The following is a 21377-nucleotide window of genomic DNA, read 5'->3' on the forward strand; positions in this document are numbered from 1 at the left end:
TGGTGAAGGGGTTATTATGTATTCTAATACCGGGGAATCGAGTCGTAATTGGACGACCTGGTCGGTGGGCGACCGGGGACACGGTCGCTCTTCAACCCCTTCTGTTCTATTCTACTCCCTCCCCGGTCTGCTTCCCCTGAGCCAACCCTGCACACTAACTAATTCTCTGCTTGTCCATTATTAAAATATAGAATCTTTCACCTTTATTTAACTGTGAATCGGGTGTACCTGGGGCCGGCTCAGATTTTCTACCAAACGACCGAATGCAAAATGTAAAGTGTTCATTCGCGCTAACAAACAGGCTTTTATTTGTGTGCACATGCCTGCCGCCATGACAAGTTTTACACATAAACACGTGTCAGACTCGCTCCCATCTCCGCCCCTAATTAGCTCAAGGCCGAAGCGTTCCGCGCTGGCATTTGCTGGGATATTCTCTCTTTCTCCCTTCCAACTAATTGAAAGCCGCAGCCCTTGCTCATAACTAATGAGATTCAAGGGAGTGGGCGGGCACTTGACAGGTGGGCTCATAATGCCCCGGCGCCTCCGGGGGATACTGGGATCCAGAGGAGAAGAAGTCGTCGTCGTAATTGTTCGCGCGACGGGCCTCGCCAACCCTTTTCCGTCAGAGCCGCTCCGCCAGAGATGGTCGGGGGCGTCCCATCCCGTTTATTTGATTTTTTTTTTTTTCTTTTCTTTTTTTTTGGTCTTTGTTTGAAACCCGGCGTCGAGGTCAATGTTCCCTCTGTTCAATTACCTTACTCGGTCCGAAGGTGCTGAAGGGGTTAATCATAATGACCGCGCTTCTCTGGCGGCGGCGGCGGCTGCATTGTAACCGATTTTTCTTGCATGGGGACAATGGGTGGAAATTAGAGCGGGTCATTTTTTTTTTTTTTTCCCCGCCGTCCTTTGTGTCTGAAAGGGGAAGAACAATAACATATGCTTATTCGCTTATGTGTAGGTGTGTGCGTATGGTGCAACAATTTTGTGGTAAATAATAATGCCTTTTGTTTGTGTGTGTGTGTGTGTGTGTGTGTGTGTGTGTGTGTGTGTGTGTGTGTGTGTGTGTGTGTGTGTGTGTGTGTGTGTGTGTGTGTGTGTGGCTGTGTGTGTGGCTGTGTGTGTGTGTGTGGCTGTGTGTACGCTGCCTGGGCCCCTGCATCTGGCGCTGGTGTGATTGGTGTGGTGAGCCCTCCGGCCGTTTCGTGGGTGATAGATGACACCTATCACAACCTGTCAGCGGGGACCCGGCCAGCCAACTAGCCACAACCGATCAGCCACCTCCACTCCTTTATCCTTACCCCCAACTTTCACATGGAGGGAGGATGGGGGTGGGATGCCGGGACGGAGGGATGCAGGGAGGGAGCGGGGCGGGAGAGATTAAGGCTCAATGCGTTCTTTTGGATAACAAAGTGCACGCATGCAAAGCTGCGATGCTTAGTGTAATCGATCGTCCGCTGCTACACAGAAGAGAAATGTTCACTTAAATCTTAAATGTTGGCTCCTTCGGGATGTGGATACATTACCGCAGTAAATATATGATTATGAGTGTGGCTCTCGGAACAGGGGCGAGGGATGCGTTTTCGTGCGCGGACGGTTTTAGCCCCTCAGAAAGGGCCGAGCAAGCGGCTTCCGTCGCTTCACGAAGACGCTTAAATCAACATCCGCGTGTGTGTGGAAGGGCGTGGCCCCGAGAACCGTCGGTTTCCGCTGCGTCGGTTGTTTTCATCACGCCCGGTCCGTCAAAGAAATGCTTTTTGTTGAGGATAAATTAATTCAAAAGCACGAGTCATAATTGTGCACGAGCGTCACACGTCACAGGGGATTATTATCCGCACCGCAAAACACGAGGCACCCCACGTTTCATCGTGAGTGTCTTCGTGAAAAGTGTTCCTCAGGTTGCAGTTTGAATTCCAAGCAAACAGATGTTTGATGATTCAGATAAGACATCCTTCTAAGTCGGAATGAATAAAAATGGCCGCGGCGCCGAATAATTAAGCGCACATCCCGGCGGAGGTATGCAGGTCACACAGCGTCGTACACCTGCGCTTCATCACCGAGTTTAAACCTTTTCTTCTTCCGCCGCGGCGGTTTGTGTCTAAATCTGAAATTCATGTCTAGATGGAAAAGCTGGAGGTTAGCGGACTGGAGCAAGTCTCCAAATCTATGTAAATTAGGAAAAAAACATTAATAAATAAATAGGAAAAAAAAAAAAAACTGTTCAAAAGATTAGGAAAAAAAACAACAAAAAAAAAAAAAAACCAAGCGCTTAAAAAGAAAAATATTATCTCTGAACCCAGGTGATTTTTTTTTCTGTTTACCACTGCTGCTCGTAAACGCACGCACGCACAGACACGCGCGCACACACACACACACACACACACACACACAGACACACACAGACAGACAGACACACACACACACACACGCCGTCCTGAAGCTCAGCATCATTTAATGGATTAACCAGAGAGCGGGATGGGCGTGGCACAGTCTCAGGGCCTGGTTTCTGATAATAATTGATGGATGGCTGCGGCGTGCGGCTCTGACAGGCTGCTTGCCTGCCCTTTGGCCTCTGCCAGTTCAACCCTTACATGTGTGAAATAGCCAATTACTGCGATGCCTATTGGAAGTAATGGAATGACGGGCAAATGGCTACTCGGGGACGTCGGGAAGCATTGCGGACACGGGGGGAAGGAGCGAGATAAAGTTGTGGCCGGAGCAGCTGCCGCTCCACCGGCCCGGACGCCATCGGTCCGGCGGGAGAGGGAAAGGGTCACTTAGGTGTTGTCTCCCGCCGAGTCCCCATCCTGTATTGACGTAAAGTTTATGATCCATGATGCACTTATGTTATACAGGAGCTAATTTACGGAGATAAATCCTCCTCTTAGTGGCTGTTAAATGGATAATGGAAACGGCGGCGGCCATAGATTCTCAGGGAGGGCATTAAACACCTTTTTTTTTTTTTTTCCCCGGTGCTGGAGAACCCGGAGCTCGCGCTACCCGACCACGGGATATTGACACAACAATCCGTCTTTATAAGGGACAGTGAAAAATTCCAATCTATTTCAAGAAATCACATTATCAAATGCAGGGTACGACTGCGTGTAAATATACAGTATAGTGGAGATGTATGGGGCGCGGAGGAGGAAGAAATGGCTGAAACCAAGGGAAGGAAAAGGCGAGCGAGGAAGAACGCCCCTCGCATTCTTCGTTGCGGTGGGGTACCGTCAAGGTATTTTTAATAGTAAATAGTAAAATAAATACATCCAAAATAAAAACACACTGTTTTTATCTGTCTGCCAGGGTCTCCCCCCCCCATTACATCTGCTCTACCGCTCTCTGACACGTGGCGACATATTTCTCTCAAATATTCTCTCGCCCCCCTCTTATCTTGCTTGACCGCGGCCATCTTTCCTCCTTGTTTGCGCTCTCGCTTTCTGGCCATCGCCATCTTTCCCCTACTCTCTCCTTCCCTCTCGCTCTCCCTCTCTCTCCAACCCATCTCCGTTCTGTCCCATCATCTTTTCTCTTTCATTTCATTTTCCCTCCAGCGTCTCTCGCTGCCTTTCCCCATTTAAAAGGGAGCGAAGTGACTGATGTCTCGTAGCATCTTGTTGTGGAGGCCAACATTGATTGGCCATAGCCCGCACTTGAAGTAACCAAAGCCAATCACTGCACCCTCCTCTACCCCCTCCACCGGCGCTTCAGCTACAGGCAAATGGGAATTGGATTGGTTTATTTTAACTTGAATTGTTTATTTCTGTTGCAATTGATTTCACATCCGACAGAAATTGATTCGACGTCACAAGAACTCATCATCGGGAGTGTCTTTCCAGGGACACATTTTTTCATTTGTTATTCGTCCTTTTTTTTTTTTGATGAAATGCCTTCTACTCTGCTCCCACTTTAAGCAGTCCCTCAATCAAGTTCAGCCATAAAAATAATAATAATAATACGCGATGACATTGACTGAAGACTTCCTGTTTCCCCTTGGACTCGGCCTGACGGACGGGTGCGGTGCCAGGGCTCGGCCTTCCTTCGGGCTCGCCAGCCGTGATGAATCGTCAGCGATGCATCACCCCGCTGGGGCGGGTGGCGGACCTCCTCATCAGGGGCACCGCCCCGCTACTCCCCCACTCCAATAAACAGAGTGGAGTTTCAGGAAAACGACCTCATCACCGGCGTGCACACCTCGGGCTCGTGCACATGGAACACTGCATCATCAAGGGGCGCGAAAGGAATCTTCCGAAACCTGAATGTCCGAGAGTCTCTCTCCCCCTCTCTCTCTCTCTCTCTCTCTCTCTCTCTCTCTCTTGCTCTCTCTCTTATTTTCCGCGTTTTTGAAAAATTAAAAAGTTGTACCGCGCCATATGGCCGCGGTGTATTCTCTGCGCTGATGTATCGCGGAGCCCGCTGGCGGAGCGGGGGCGACAGGCGTATAATGCATCGATGCCTTGATTGACGTGGTCAATGGGGCCTGGGATTGGAGATGGCGCCGGGCTGTGTTGGCGTGAGGGGGAGCTGTGTTCCGTTCATTAGAGAGAGCGGGGGGACTGCCCTCCTGACCCCGCGCTGACCCCGCGCTGACCCCCGCGGCACAATTACGAACCAGGGGCTCGGCGCCGGCTATTGACGCCCGGCGCCCGGCGCGAGCAGCTGCGCCGCGTTGCCTTCTGCCATCGCCAACGTCGCTCCTCGTGTGTCAGAGTCGCTCAGCTATGGGAACACACATTGAAAGGGAGATGAGTAGGAAATTGTTTACGGTGTCGTCCGTGCTGGAGACGAGCGGAACTCTACATTGCCGAAGGGGTTTTGGAGCTGGAGGAGAGAGAGGGATATGACGAGGGCCGTGCAATATGGCCAACATCTTCTATCCCGATATAGGTCATTCCATATCTCGATAACGATATGTGTCATGATATTGCGCATTTTCGGTACATTCAATGAAGGAATAGTTGATTTTAAAAAACATAAGCAAAAAAAATGAGGGATTGATGTATACAGTCTGTATATATCAAAATCCGACTTATTTGCAAAGCTGAAGACTTCAACTTTCATTCACTGGAAGCTTCAACCGAAACGCAATCGGCAAACCAACATGTACTTTGGATGGGCTCGGTCCCCCTCGCATTGTGTCGTGGCAGCTCTGGTGCGGACGGCCAAATGTTAGAGTAATCCATGAACGGTGCCGCGGTGCAGTTTGACGTTTTACTCATCAAAGAGAAAGTTGACGGCGTTTCCTTTCTCCTCCGTGTTAAGCGGCGTGTGCCGTGATTGGCCTCGTGAGTCATTTCCCCGACGTGCCACGCCCCTCCGTGTTTGTCTACATTCGCTCCCACGGGCATATACTGTATATATATATATCTATATATATATATATAGATATATATATACAATACAAATTTTCTATCGTCTCACGATATATCGTCAAATCGCACAGCCCTATTTGCGACTAGAGACGGCAGTGATTCAAGACTAAGAGTCGGATCTGATGTCCTGCAGGGTACACGGTACACGGTATGTTATCGAAGCGTTCGTTACGCCCTCCACGCTGCAACGCGCACACGTGAACCGCGGTATCGCAATATCACGGTGGAAGTCCACCGGACCCGTTGGCGCGACGTACGGGCGCGGTGCGACGTGCAGTAAGTGCTGCTCCCTATTGAACCCAATGTTGCAGCTCCACCGGCCCACGTCAGCCACGCGACATTTCTCAATTTTTTTGGGAGAGGTCTATTTTTGTGACGGGCGACGCAGCCTTTTCAATAGAAACACGAGGTAAAACCACACAGAAATGTTTTTTTGTAAAAGAGTGCAATCAATCAAGGTACCCAGTCGGAAAACAACCCCCCGGCACGGCCGTGTCCCTCCCCCCTGGAGGGACCCTTTTGAAGAGCCGTCGACTTTTACAGTTTTATGTCGTGTTGTTTGTTTAATTTGACATCTCCTCCTGCCGGCAAATGTTTTCCCCTCTATGTAAGAGATATCCTATGCTCCTCCCTCGCCGCGGGGTTCCGGTGCAGGCACAAACGCACGGGTCTGACTGCGAGGTTTTCTTTCAATATGTTATTTTACGATTATTATTTATGTGTGAAAAATACTGTTTATAATAATAATAATAATAATAATAATCATAATACTAATCATAATCATAATAATCATATTTATAACTGGGATTTATATAGCGCCTTTCACAAACTCAAGGACACTTGGGTTTATACCTGTTCTACACAAAAATTAACTATAATACTGTATTTTTTTTTTATTGTGAAATGTTTTAAAATATTATATACTGTATATAAATAGATAAATATTAACAAAAATTCATATCTGAATTATCCACTATCCTGGACACCTCCCCTCCAATCAGATGAACTTATGCACTATAAAAACATTTTTTACACCATTTAACTTTTTACATTTTTATTTTTATTATTATACCATTATATTATTATAATTTTGTTTTATTATTTTATAAAGATACAGAGATTGAGATGGTTTGGAAACGTGTGTAGGGGAGATGAGAGTTACATTGGGAGAAGGATGCTGAGGATGGAGCTGCCAGGCAAGAGGAAAAGAGGAAGGCCAAAGAGAAGGTTTAGGGGGTGAGGGAGGACACGCAGGCGGTTGGTGTAAGGGAGGAAGATGCGCAGCACAGAAGGTGTTGGAGGCAGATGATCCGCTGTGGCGACCCCTAACGGGAGCAGCCCAAAGGAAGAAAGAGGAAGAAGAAGATAAAGATACAGAAATCGCACCGGTACCGTGGCCCCAAAACCGTGATGCATACAGAACCGTGAGCCCCGGTATCCCGGGTTGCCCGGTTGGAAATGAAGGCTTTCACTGCCGCGCCGGGCGACCGGATTCTCGTGCCGCACCTTGACCGGACGTTTCACCCCTGACGGGCGCGTCCCTGCGTGCGAGGAAGCGCGCGAATGGATCTCCAAATGTCTGCAAAACCTCCCGGCGACGACTTCTGGAGCTCTGTTGCCGCGGTATGTCCCCCGCAAGGTTGTGAGGCGGCGGCGTGCTTGTTGCAGCAGCAGCAGCAGCAGCAGCAGCAGCAGCAGCAGCAGCAGCAGCAGCAGCAGCGCTACTTCTCGAGGGCAATAAAAAATGGCCCCTTTAAAAACGTATCTGAAAGAATATTGCAATCGGTTATCGGCGTCCGCGCACGCTGAGGATTTTGGCGGCAAACACAATCAACATAATAAACAATCCTTTTAATGACGGCCTGAGGTGAAGTCACATTGCAGCTCGGTGCCACGCGAACCACCAGAGGTAATGCCGCTATAACCTGCACAGTTAGGTGGTTAAACAGGGAGGCTATAAATATTGGAGCGAAAGGAAAGGTCCCGAAGGACATTTAACTGGAACACACACCTCCGATGCTATATGCTAAAAAATGTGCATTAATGCGGAACAGGAGATTAGAACAGCGGTAAGCTCCCGAGGAAGACGGTAAAACCGAATGTAAATGTTGCTATGGTGATTGGGAGCTTGTGGAACTCGCTATGTGGGCTATTCCACAAATATGAGAAAATTAAAATAGTATATCCCCGACCCGAAAAAAAAAAAACACATTCATCCGGGCCCTAAACCTCCTTGACGCCTCATTGCTTTCGGTCACGTCTCCCGAGTCCGTGTTACCGTCCCGAAAAACAGGTGGGTCTGGTTGGTCTCCCTCCCCGCTGCAGCGTGTTGGAAAGGAATTTGGGAAAATGTGACTCTTGGGAAGGTTCAGTCGGAGGTTGCAAAACAAAAAAAACCCCCAAAAAAACGATAACCGAAAAACCACGAACAGGGGATCCTCCCAGACTGGAAGGAATGCTGAGAGGGCTTTATTTGACACATCCTCCCTTTCTCTCCCCCACCCCTCTCTCTTGCTCTCCCTTTCTCTCTCACTCGCTCTCTCTCTCGCTTCCCCCATCTCTCTCTCGCACTCTCTCCCCCCTCTCTCTTTCTTTCTCTCTCTCTTCCCCTCTCCCCTTTTCGCCCCCCCCCGCTCCCCCTCTCCCGCTCTCTCTCGCTCTCCCTCTCTCTCGCTCTCTCTCCCCCCCTCTTGCTCTCTTGCCCTCCCTTTCTCTCTCTCTCGTTCTCTCTTTCAATCTCTCCCTCTTGCCCTCTGTCTCTCTCGCCCTCTCGCTCCCCCCCCTCTTTCTCTCTTGCTACCCCCCTCTCTCGCTACCCCCCTCTCTCTCTCGCTACCCCCTCTCTCTCTTTCTTGCCCTCTCTCCCCCTCTCTCTTTACCCCCCCTCTTTCTCTCTCTCCCTCCTCTCTCTCGCTCTCCCTCTCTCTCTCTCTCTCTCGCTCTGTCCCCTCTCTTTTTCTCTCTCTCTCCTCTTTCCCCTCTCTCCCTCCCCCCTCTCCCCCCTCTCCCTCTCTCTATCTCTCTCGCTACCTCTCTTTCTCGCCCTCTCTCCCCCTCTCCCCCTTCACTCTCTCTCTTTCTCTCTCTCTCTCCCTCTCCCCCCTCTCTCTCTCGCTCACCCCCCTCCTCTCTCTCCCCCCTCTCCCTCTCTCTCTCTCTCTCTCTGCCTGTGTTCCAACATATTGCTCTTCTACCCAATTTGGCCTCGTTGCAGCCCTTGTGATATTATATTCCGGCGAAGAGGTTTGTTGCAAGGGAAGGAGAAAAGAAACAACCTGCTGTTACTGGTTGTTTTCTTCTGTTTTTCCTCAGCAGCTTGGCAATGAGCCCACATTCAGCCTATTGATTTGCCTCCAACCCATCTTGTAAAATAAAACCTGAAATTGTTTTCCACCTTCCCCTCTCACTTTGCAGGGTGTAGCTCTCCTCAAAGTTTGCAGCGTGTGATTTATATAACACTTCCCTATTGAGCTGCAAAAAAAAAAAATAAGAGCATTTTTACCGCGCTTGTTTCTTATTGTTTTTCGGGGCCGGCGTGGTTCCACTAGAGCTACCCGGCTTGCACGTTGGCAGCAGCTCCACATATCTTATGGCTCTTGATTCCAAATCGACCTCAGGAACGTTTTTTACCCTCTCGGGGCTAATGGGCGGGGAGCCCCCGTTAACAAGCCTTTGTTCCGCTCGGCGATGGAGGGTGCGCGGCTCTGGGAAAGTGGCCTATTTCATTAGTAAATTGCGGCTAATTAGGGGGATGGAAGGGTCAGCGCCGATGATAAAGTCAAGGGAGTCTCTGAGTGATGGGGTGATGACAAATAGACGGTGTTCAAAAACGGCGCAGGGTTTGTAGTGGTTTGAATAGGGCGTCATTAAGAGCCCCGGACAAAGGCGCTACGGCGGCCGCGCCGCTCCCACACCCACTCGGCAGCGGCGAGAAAGCCAACGAGCCGGGCCGCCAAGATCTCTCTACGGATAAGAAGCAAGTTGTAAATGTGACATAAAGATGTCGCCTCATTACCGAGTTATATACTCTCCGGCTCAATATCGCCGCTTCCTTCGTGCGGTCACGATCGGCACATCGGCCCACTCAATCCATTAATCATGGAGGGATTGGTCGGGAGGTTATCCAAGGAGACTTCCCCTTCCCCTCCGACCGGATGTGCGTGAGCGCCGACCGGAGATAAATCAACGGCGATGATCCCATTGGAAAAGATTAGATCCATATCAGGGGGGGAAAAAGATGCAGCTCATGTAGCTCCGCCATCAAACACCTGCCTCTTATCTGACTTGGATTTATGTTCCTGGAAGATATGTTCAGTATATATATATATATATGTATATATATATATATATATAGATATAAATACAGTATATATATATATATATATATTTATATATATATACAGATTCGCCTCTTGTTTATCTCGAAACAATGGGCCGCAGGGCGAGCTGTTCCAGGAAAGACCTTTTAAGAGGGAGCCAAGGAGACCGCCGCCGTTCGACACTGTTTGCCCTCCGTCCCTGAGCCCCAGCCTGAACTCTAACAGGTTCCTGGACCCACTCCCTGTGTCAACAAAGGTTCATCTCTCCGCACTAGGCCGAGGCAATTAGTTCACAAAATGGCCGACCATAAATCTCCTCGGGGGAATGGCTCGGCGGGGCCACCCGGAGGTGAGCTCCACAACGAGGAATTAAACACACTGTATTAGCAAGCAGCAGTTTTATGATGTCAGGAGGAGTGCGGGGCGATAAAGGGCAAAGGGTGCTTCTCTGCAATATTATCTTGGGAGCTATATACTATATGGCTTTTGTAATTTGGATTTTGGAGGTTCAGGTCCCTATATAATACGAAATTGCAATGCCATTCTGCAGACTATGCAGGATTTTCTTTTTGTTCCAACGACTTTTTTCCCCCAGAGTTACGCAGGTACAAGAACAAAGGGCTCCCTTTGTTGCGTCGTCTGCTGCTGTTTGTTGGCCACGATCATAAGGAATCAATGCAGCGTATTGTTTTGTGATGATTTTTATCGTTCACTCCGGATCAGGGGCGGGCTCATGGTGGTTGGTTTGCTCATACTGTTTAATGCACAGAGCATAGGAACAATAATCTGAAATTCAAATGATGCATTACTGATTAAATCCCCCCACATATAATACGGCTGAGGACCTGTTTTGGGGCCCTTATCATCCGAATAACATCTCCACTCGCACCACTCCAGTATATTGCATTTAACAAGCAGTTAAGTTCCAGCCGGACCGGACCCATGTGTCATTTTAATTTGCTTGTTACTGTCTGTCTCCCGTCATCCCAGGTCTGGGGGGAATGAGTAAAATCCACAAGGTCTCAGGCACAAAGCCCTTGGAGAAATCTGGACCATGGGGAACTTTTGGGCACCGTAGGGGGGTGGGGGGGCGGGAAGAGCGATGACGTTGCCTCTTCCCTCATAACCATGGCCTGATTTGTAACTATTGCCCCCATTTGGTTTAATCTGCTGCGAGCCGTGAGGTGGAAACTATTCCCAGAGGGCTGAGCAGCGTTAATTCTCCTGTGTATTGAAATTGTCTTCGTCGAGGAGCACACACACACACACACACACACACACACACACACACACCCCTCCGAAACCCTTGCAACGTCAAGTGAAATAAATGGGGGGTGAGAAGTCGACCTGCACTGACCCCAAACCTTGCTCTGGAGTCCATTAAAAGATGGGCCCGGGGATCTGGGGGCATGTTTGATATATCTTTTTTTTTTTTTGTATTTTTTTATTATTTTCCTCCCAGACCTGAAGGTCATCCATCTGCAGACACGCGGTTATTTATCTCTGTCCGCGTATAGCGCCGTAGGCCGCAGCGCTGATGGGTCCTCAGTGGGTTCCCTCCTGTGGGTTCGATGAAGCGATATTTGATCAACAGCGGTATTGACGCTGGGGGTGTATGAGCGGACGTATAGGAGACGTATGTGTGCGGGGGCGTGAGGGCCTGCGATGTCCCGGTTCAGGGTCAGAGCAGAACGTCTGCTCGACACCAGCGGAGAGGAGAGCCGGGCGTGTCCTCCAGCCATCTGAGGACCATCACCCAAAACCTATCAAGGAATCGATAGAAACACGAGGCTCCCGATGTATCAAACTAATAAACGGCCGCTTGGATGAAATATGACCTCATGTGATGCGACGCGTCTCCCCGGCAGTGCTGAATCTGAGGCTTTGGCTTTAATTTGTTGTTTTGTCGTCATTTCGGCTGATTAGGAAATTAAACTTTGGTTTCCATCGGCTGTTTTTCTGATGAACTCTTGTTTTCATGAAAGGAACTTTCTGATCCGTCATCCAGCGGTCGCAATGGCTGTTATAATAAAGTGAGTTATAGAACAAACATATAATGACATGTTTTGTGTTCAAAAACTGCATATTTTGTGATTCATATACTATATGCTTTGGAATATATTGTTATTTCTTGACATGGTGTATTATAAAATAAAACAAACTGACTCTATTTTGCTAAATATAGGGTTATTCATTTTACAACATTATGTACAGTGTGTTTATATACATTTTACAATCAATATATTTTAATACATGAAGATAATTGTTATATTCTGTTTCATATTGCAAATGTATTATTCATTATGTTTTTGAATACATCTGAAGATAATTGGATATTCTGCAATATATTATAAATACATTGGAAATATATAGTTCATTATAAATATATATATATATGTATATATGATTGCCTTGGTGTTGCTGGTAGGGCCCCGTTTTGTAGAAATGCATATGGTTCCTGGACACTTTATCATCTGAAATTCAATAATGCTGTTGCTGTTGATGATAAGTGGGGCATGAATGGACGTCCTCGGGGACGTGGTGGACAGAAGGAGCGAGGGGTCACTGAGGTTCACTTCATGTGTCCCCACAACACGACCTGCGACCAGTGGGGGAAAGTAGTGAAGTACTGTACTAGGACTTTGTTATTGTAGTTAAGTATATTGTATAAGTATCTGTACTTACTCAATATATATGAGTAAGTATATCCGGTTTCAGATATTTTTTTTAACATTTCCTCATACTACTTTTTTTTTTTTTTTTTTTTTTTATATTTATGAAAAGCAAAAAAAAGGATTGGATCTTGGATTGGATCAAAGGCTGATTTAGGATTGATCTACAATGATTTATTAGGTAAAATACATCACCTTTAGTACATTGTGATCAGGATCTGCATGAGCTTTATGCAGCATTTTGGGCTCTGTTATATCAGGGCACTGGATAGGACAAGTACTTTTACTTTTAATACTTAAAGTACGTTTTGGTGCAAGAACTTGGACAATTTTACTTAAGTATTTGTTACTTTGGCTTTTACGAGAGTCAGGGTATTTGTACTTTTACTTCAGTAAAAGCTCTGAGTACTTCTTCCACCGCTGACCGTCATAACTCTAAACTGACAGTTACCAGGAACTTTTCCTTTCCAGACTCACAACGTTTTCTGATTCTGAACCCGAAAGATCAAATTCTGAAGGAAGGATTTTGAGGGAAAGGAAGGAAGGTTCACACTCCCAGAGGTAACAAGTTTGCAAAGCGACGCTCTCCATATAATCAAACGTTTCAATGACTTGTGAAATTGTTTTTTTTGTCTTTTTTATTTCCTCTTTCTTTCCGTGGACGTCACTTTTTGAAAAAAAAAAAAAAAAAAATCAAAAAGCTACACAAATGCACGTTTGATCACAGTGCTCAGCCCTGCTCTACAATCCTCCGGAACGGGAGGCGGTGTTAGCGTATGAAAGTGTCGGGCGGCGGCTCCTGCGTTCCTGACCCGCGGGTTCAACTCGATACCCATTCCTTCCTCCGTTCCTACCCAAACTCATTGTGGTGTGGGGGTGGTGGGGTTTGAGCAGCCACACCTGTCTCGGGTCTAGGTAATCGAGGTCCACGACCAGGGTGGCTGTACACCTGTTGCTCATTAGAACAATCAACGAGCGACAGGTAAAACCCCCAAACACACACACACACACACACACACACACACACAGGAGAGGAGCACCTGTCATCACATGTTTGTCCATCTGCTCCTGGCTTGTTCCCCCTAGCCCACTCTCTGTAAACTGGTGTGTTTTCAACCCCTCGCCTGATGGCCCTGGAAAGGCCACTCGGGTGGCGTGCGGTACTGCCGCACTCATTTACTCCGCTAACCGTGCCACTCGCACGTCATCCAGGTGTGTTGTGCACGTAAAGGAGTCCTCCAGATAACGGCACGTGTAATGAAACAGGACGGCGTTAAGTACCCAACGCCCCTCGTTAATCGCCATGCGATCCTGTTGTGCCGACCCTGCCCGCCCTGTCCCACCCGTCACTTGGTTTGTGTGGCCGCTTTCTTTGCAGGTGCTGGAGGTGGGCGCGGCAGAGGCTCATCAGCAACACCGGCACCGGTGTCACTGCACCATGCAACGTTACACTCAAACACTTCTCCACTCACGCACCCACTTCCACTGCTGATCTTACTAATTACACAGGCCACTGGGAGTTAAGGGTCGTCTTTTGTGTTAATCTTTATTTTTTATACATATGTGTATACAGTATATATATATATATATATATATATATATACACATCTATATAGATAATTTGTTTAATAGCCTCGGGTTGTGTGCGTCTCCCTCTTTTGTCTAGGCCGTGCCGCCCGGTTGTGATGCAGTTGTTCCCAAAACTGGAGAGCGGGCGTGCGGCGCCGCAGGCTGAACCTCCCTCTCCTTGTCTTCTCCCGTCTTTTTTTTTTTGTGCGTGTGTGTTTTTTTTTTTTTTTTTTTTTTTTGTATGTTTTCTTATCAGGCGGACAGAAAAAAAACAAAAAAACGATTCTTTGCCCTCCGGGTATCATCATAATTCCACACTAATCTGTGCGAGCCGGAAAACACAGCTTGGTTATTACCACAGGGTCTGTTGCCGTTTTGGGTTTTAGGTGACGGTTTTAAGCTTATCGTCAGACACGCTGATGGCGCTCTCTCTCTCTCTCTCTCTCTCTCTCTCTCACCCTGAATGGGAAGGCATGAAAAATGAAATGAGACATAAAAGTGTGTGTGCGTGTGTGCGTGTGTGCGTGCGTGCGTGCGTGCGTGTTCAAGCCTATGGAGGGGCACAGTGATCCAGCTATCACCGAAAAAACTACACTCGGCGTTGAGGAATGAGGGCAGACGTGTTTCTGCCAAAGTTTGGACGGCGCCTGACATTTCTCTTTTGTTTATTTTTCATCCTTCCCCAGAATCCTTTCATTTCTTTAGTCTCGCCGCGCCGCTCAGACTCGGACGTGACTCCGGCACCAAGGTCGATTTCTGCCACCGATGCGATCGAAATTGCGCCGTTACCGCTGTTCAATTACGCCAAACCGGGAAATATAAATGGCATATTGGAAAGGGGTGGAAATGTCTCCTACCTTTTAAAGGTTTATCGAATCAATCCCACGAACGTGTAAATTTTACGATTCAATTGCGCTCGGCGGGAGCGCGCGAGGACGCGTGGCGCCGGGTTTGTCCAAATCCGTTTCTCTGTGAAGGTCGGCGGCAGAGTTTCCGGGGTGAAAAAGGGAACCGCAAAGTGTACGTATCATCCCGGGCCCCCCCCCCATTTATTTAATGATGGGGGGAAAAAAAAAAAAGTTCTGATACAATATGTTCCTGCTCTATTAAATTAGCCGGCGGTCATTTCATCTCTAAAGAGCGCACGACTCTCGTCCCTCATCCTGACATTGTGATCCAGAACTCGGCGTCATTGAAGCGGAATGAACCCCGTCCTGGAGGAGATGTTTGCCCGGGACGTCCGTGGCGTCGGGCGGCGTGCCGGGGACACGTGCGAGCTCTGCGATGCCGTAATCAGCAGAAAAGACTCAATAGGCCTCGGATGGTACGGGGCGGGGTGAACCCTTTGCCCTCTGCGCTTATTGTCTCTATGGATCTATTTTCTCTCTTCGGGAGGAACAAAACTCTCTTCCACAATCAGAGGGGTATTGACTGCGTATTGACAGCTACTCAGCTGGCAGCGGGCGGAGGGTGTGGAATCGATGGCGTGGCTGCTGTATCCGCTTGTTGTCAGAGAGACGTTTCCACCTTGAGCTCCACTGACGCCTCCCGAAAATAGATTCGTCCTCCGTGGTCTTTTATGTATGAAACGGCTCCGACAAGCAAATTGTTCGTCCCGATAGAGGCCATAATGAAAATCACATGAGACAAAAAGAAGAAGTTGAATGGAGTTCAAGACAGTCGGACGGAAACCTTTTTGAGGTGGTGAAAGTAAAATGTGGCGCGCACACCACTGCGTCCCCCGAGACGACGGACGCTGAGGAAAAAAGGCGGTGTAATGTGCACGGCGACGCTGTGACTTTCACCGGCATCGGTTGTTAAAAACGCCATCGCAGGGCTCGACAATAGCGGGTGCCCAGTTCAGAAATCGATCTATTATTGATCTCCCTCAATCATAAAGCTGTTAAAATTTCGGCAACCATTCGTCACTCTTGGCTGCTGGATTCTGATGCATGGTTTCCCAAATTGACAGCCATGCATCAGAAAGTTAATGGTTCTTCAGTTAGATGGTTGGCGTTCAGTTTTTACGCACCACCTAATCTGGAGCAAAGTCCCAGAAAGCTGCAGGTCTGCTGCAACGCTCACCCCTCTTTAAAATCAAGGCTGAAGACTTTAATGTTTGCCGCTGCATCTTACTTAACGAAAATATATTAATTTCATGTCACTTTGACTTGATTTTATGCATTCTATTTGCTAAGTTTGTAACGTGTTCTTCCTTTTACAATGTGTTTCTTTCGCACTTTGCATTCTATGTGTTCTATTTTTTTTTTACTTTATGCATTCTGTGTCCCTTTGTAATGTGTTCCTTGGCACTTTGCATTCTATGAATTCAATTTGTTTTTACTTTATGCATTTTTGACACTTTGACTTAATGGTTTATATGTTTTATGTAAAACACTTTGAATTGCCCTTGTTGTTGAAATGTGCTACAGTGGTACCTCGACTTACGACTGTAATTCGTTCTATAAGAACGGCCGTATGTTAAAACAGTCGTATGTCGAAGCAGTTTTTCCCATATAAATTATGAAATCATCAAGGGTGAGAATAATACACACAAACACAGGAAATATGAAAAAAATATCGATATCACAAACTACGTGATACGTGATACGTGATACTCGTATCTTGGATTAGTCGTAAGTAGATGCAGTCGTAAGTCGAGGTTCCCCTGTATTACGGTACAGTTAAGCTGGTCTTTCCTTGCCTTCTGCGTTAGGATTTGGATTAACATGCAAGGCCGCTGCTATGCGTTTGGGTTAGACTTCATTGCACCGGGCTTTAATGAGATTCACAGTCCCGTCGGCTCCATCTCCCGTATCACCGGTCGCCGACGCCAGGACGTTGCGGAGCTGTCGGGAACCGCTCTGTCGGGAACCGCTCCGCCGACGCCGGGAGCAGCGTCTCCTTAAGCCACGTTGTCCGGTCGGGGCGAACGCCGCCTACGGAGCGCACCGCCCCTCCTGCCCTCCGTGAGCGTAGAGAGACCCCTGAGAGGGATCGGATCCTAAGGTCAACGTGGCCAAGTGGAGGGGGATTTCTTTTTTTTTTTTTTACTCTTGCCTGATTGGTTTTGCCTCGGGCGCAACTTGTCATTTCTCTTTTTTATTCCCCAGTCGGGATAACTAGTAAGTGTTATCTCCCTGTTTTGTAAGGCTTCTTAATCCTTTTTATACACCTACATAGAAGAGGGGGTTATATTGCTGGGGGGACTCAGTATGAAAGATAATACAACAAGTGTGGTTCCCAGTGAACAAAGGGCCTATATCCGGCCACAAACATCATCGAGCACCTCGGGCAAGAGCAGCAGGCAGACCTATAGACCCCTAATGTCTGGTAGATCTACAGTCCCGACAAGGAAAAGCCCATTTTTCCTCAAACGGGAGGTGTGTTTGAGAGCATTATCATATATCACAGGGAACAACCACCGGGGGCTAAATTTGGGAGGTGTGCGAGTGGAAGAAACATGGAACAAGACACCCGCCCCCCTCTCCCACCTTTTGCTCTATTCACCCTTGTCCCCCAGGGCTGCTGTTAGGATGGTGCACCCCGCCTCGGGGGAGGGGGGGGGGCGGTCAGGTGGGCGGCCCTGAAGGTTGGGCCTGCGTGGACGGAGAAGGACTCAAAGTTGATAAGGGGGGGGATCTCAGTGCCCCAAAGCGAAAAGAGTCGGTTGAGGTTGAGGAAAGAGGTTGTGTTCCCGACATCGATAACGAGTCCGTGTAGCGCCGCCTGCTCTCCAAGACCTTCTCTTTCGTTCCGCTCCACGCCGACTTCCTTTGTCTTCTTAGACGGTGGACGTTTTCCCACCTCGATATTCCGCTCGTCCGTAGCGTTTTCATTCTAGCCAGTTTTTTTTGTTCACACTACAGCAATTGAAGGCGCACAAATAGAGGTTGTTCCTGCGTCGTGTGTTGCATACCTTGTGATAAATGGTGGCGGCCATGTATAAATGAAGCAATTCATGGGCAGGCCCTCTACTGTGTGTTTGCTGAATGGTCTGAATGTTAACATCGTTTCTGACTTTCCGCAACCGGATTTCCCCCTCGCGGGACGATTTAAAATTTGAACTTAAGGACTTGAACTTGGATAGCGTGTTCAGTGCGGACTGTTGTATAACATTGACCTGTGCCACCGTTCGATTGGAAGCGGACCCTGGTTTGCTTGCATGCAGCAGCGCTGGCCAAAAGCTCAGAACTTGAGGAAAAAGTTCCCTTGGTCCACACCGAACGAGATTGTGCGGCAGTGCGGCAGCGCTGGTGTTTCCTGGAGATCGCTCATTCGTGGCATGCTTCATGTTTTTTCTTGCCACAAGCATGGTTAGTCCGTGACGGTTTCCAGTTCAAAATGCCGATGCAGCTCCAACTCCACGGCTACACTACTTGATATTCAAACGGAGCTCGGCTTCACCGGGCCGCGGGGGGGCGGAGTGACGACCGGCGACGGGGTGACAGCTTCGCGGCGACAGGGAAAGTTAAGCAGGTTTCAACTTTATGCAAATGAGCAGTGCAGAGCGCCGGGCGACAGCCAATAGGAGGGAAGATACGCTGTCAGTGGCGCTGATCCTTGGAAAATGGACCGCGGATCACTGCGTAATTGCTCATGATTAGCCTATTTAAAAAAAAATCTGAAACTTCTGATAACATAAGGAACATCTCATTTTATGTTTCTCCAACAGGGACAATTTGGTCAAGGTCATTTATTTTGTTAAGTAAACAGCTCCACCATGTTAATTTAAAAGATGTACACACAGCACCATCGACCTTTATAACGTATGTTAAATATGGAAAGGGAGAGAGGGTTGAAATGTTTGGCGCGCCCACAAAGGCCGGTCGATTTTGAGCCCCCACGCCCATAGAAGCCAGGGGCACAGAGACCTGGCGACGGGACGAGAGCTGCTCGGCCTCCCGCTGCAGCCCCGCCCCCGTCGCCGGCGGTGTGACCCCGGCATAAGAGCCCCGTTGAGGCCTCCTCCTGAATGATTTATTTCCGTGTCGTTGTGTTGCTTAACAAACGGGGGTGGCTGTTTTATCATCAGAAACACGCCTTCAACCAAGTAGAACAGCTCATGTGAAATACCAATCAGCGAGTCAAACGACTCACTAGTCCCTAATTAAGCGCTGAAATGCCTTTTAATTGGTTGAAATACTCGGGTGTCGCCACGGTTTGTGCGGGGAGAGATCGGGGCTAAACCAATTCACCAGGTCAGGCCCCCGGATTAAGTGATGTGAGCCGATTGTTATAAAAACGTGGAACGTGAGACATGTTTTCATGCAGGTAGGCATGTATGCTATTTATATCCATGGCCACATTCCCACATGAATTAATGATTCATGCCTTTTCAATTATTTATTGTCATTGAGAAGCATGTCCTGGGACTTGGCTTCCCACGGTCTATACACACCGGCTTTAAACTGCTTACCTGTGTGTGTGTGGGTGTGTGTGTGTGTGCGTGTATAGATTAGAGTAGAAGGTAGGAGGGGGGGCTTGTCACCATGGTTCATTCATAAAAGGGACTGGATAAATTATTTCCAAATCAGGTCACATCGATACCCAGGAGGAGCCTCTGGCAGGATGTGATCGAATCTGAGCGGCATCATATCACGCGGCACCCTCTGATCCCCCACCGCGCGCCACTCACGTGCGCTGAATTTTTCATCTTCAAAGATGGAACCAAAGAGAATTTCCCCCTCATATCTGATGTGTCAACGCTGCCAATATGAACCTGTTTGTGTTGGAAATAAGGCGGCAGATACTTGGTATTCCCGTCAGGTCGAAGCTATCATGGCGTGATACCCACTTCTATACCAACTGTCATTAGAAGGTCCTTTTCATGTTTGTTGTCAAGGTAACTGCGAGCCTGGACGAGCGTTTAAAAACTAACACACATCATCAGTTGAGCTCCTCAAGGATCTCTGACATGCAAATTAGACAATGTTTCCCAGTTCGTCCGTCAGACTGTTGGCTGAACCCGCTGTGCTTCTTCCACGGGTCCCTCAGATGGAACCAATATTGATCACGTTTGTACAGAACAACCTCGATACTGTAAAATCTAGATCCATAAATATTGCAAAAATGTCAAAGTCAAACTCTTGCTCTTTATGTAAGGCAGACGAAGAGAACCTTTTAAGCAGGAAAATGTCCTTTCCAGGAATTTGCTTTTGAATGAAAATGGGCAATTATGTAAATACAATGCAAGCAAAGTTCTTGAATCAGATGCCGGATATTGAGTCGATCCATTTTTTTTTTTTCTTGTGAGTGACTGTCGATGGTATTTATGCAGAGACACGAAATCGATAGAAATGCAGTTTGTGGGCACTGATTGTGAGTTCATACTGCACATCTGTTGTGTTGTGTAGTTCTGTGTGTGTGTGTGTGTGTGTGTGTGTGTGTGTGTGTGTGTGTGTGTGTGTGTGTGTGTGCGTGTGTGTGTGTGTGTGCGTGCGTGCGTGCGTGCGTGCGTGTGTGCCTGCCTGCCTGCCTGCCTGCCTGCCTGCGTGCGTGCGTGTGCATGCGTGCGGGGCCCCTGTGGGTGCCCGTGTGCATATAAGCGGCGAATGCATGAGAGCACGAGGGCTGACAACCTGGCCATGTACCTGAATTACACACTTGGCTGAAGGTTATACCCCCCAGGTGAAAGGTAAACTCAAATAACAGTTTGTCAGAAATGCAATAGAAGAAATCTCAAAATAGGCCCATCACAGTGAGGACGGATGGTCGTTCAACGTCCCTGCATGGGAGGTCCATTAACTGAGAGTGTGAACACCATTAACGGCCATTTTCTAGTCGGGCGGGCAATGGGCAGTCCTGGTGAAAAATGACTAATGGAGAGTCGGGAAGGACGGAGGAGAAGCCAAGAGGACAGAAGTGGAGAATGGGACATTACTGGACTGGTCATTCATTGTGTGTGTGTGTGTGTGTGTGTGTGGGGGGGGGGGGGGTCGAGTCCACTGTACGCTAGAGTACCCGAATTTATGTTGTTATATTTTACCTTTTACCTCTAAATGTCAGCGCTCTAGGGTTTCCACTGCTGAATTAGTTAATAACTCTTTGTAATCATAGCTCAAAGTCTCTGTGGAAAACAAAAGATGTCTCACGGACAAAGGGCCCCGAGTGATTCATTATAAGTGCAATCAAACGTTACCTTGTCAGGCTGTAAATGGTATTACTAAATGTTGGTATAATGTGCCGATCCCGCCCTCAGGTCACATTGGAAATGCAGCCTCATATAAATTTCACCCCCTCCAGAGCGCAGAACCCGGGGCCGTAAAGTGGCTCCGGAGAGCTTTTATCAGTCTTGATGCGCTCCTGGTAGAACATCTTTCACACTACACGTCCCATTGAAAAGTGCTGCTTGACCGCAGGCAGAGGCCACTGTATCAGTCCCGCTTCACAGATGATGAGCGAGAGCATTAGGGTGACCGATGGGCATCTTAACCTTTTGGGGGTCACCG

Source organism: Zeus faber (genome assembly GCF_960531495.2).
Source record: "Zeus faber genome assembly, chromosome: 6".
NCBI classification, from domain to species: Eukaryota; Metazoa; Chordata; class Actinopteri; order Zeiformes; family Zeidae; genus Zeus; species Zeus faber.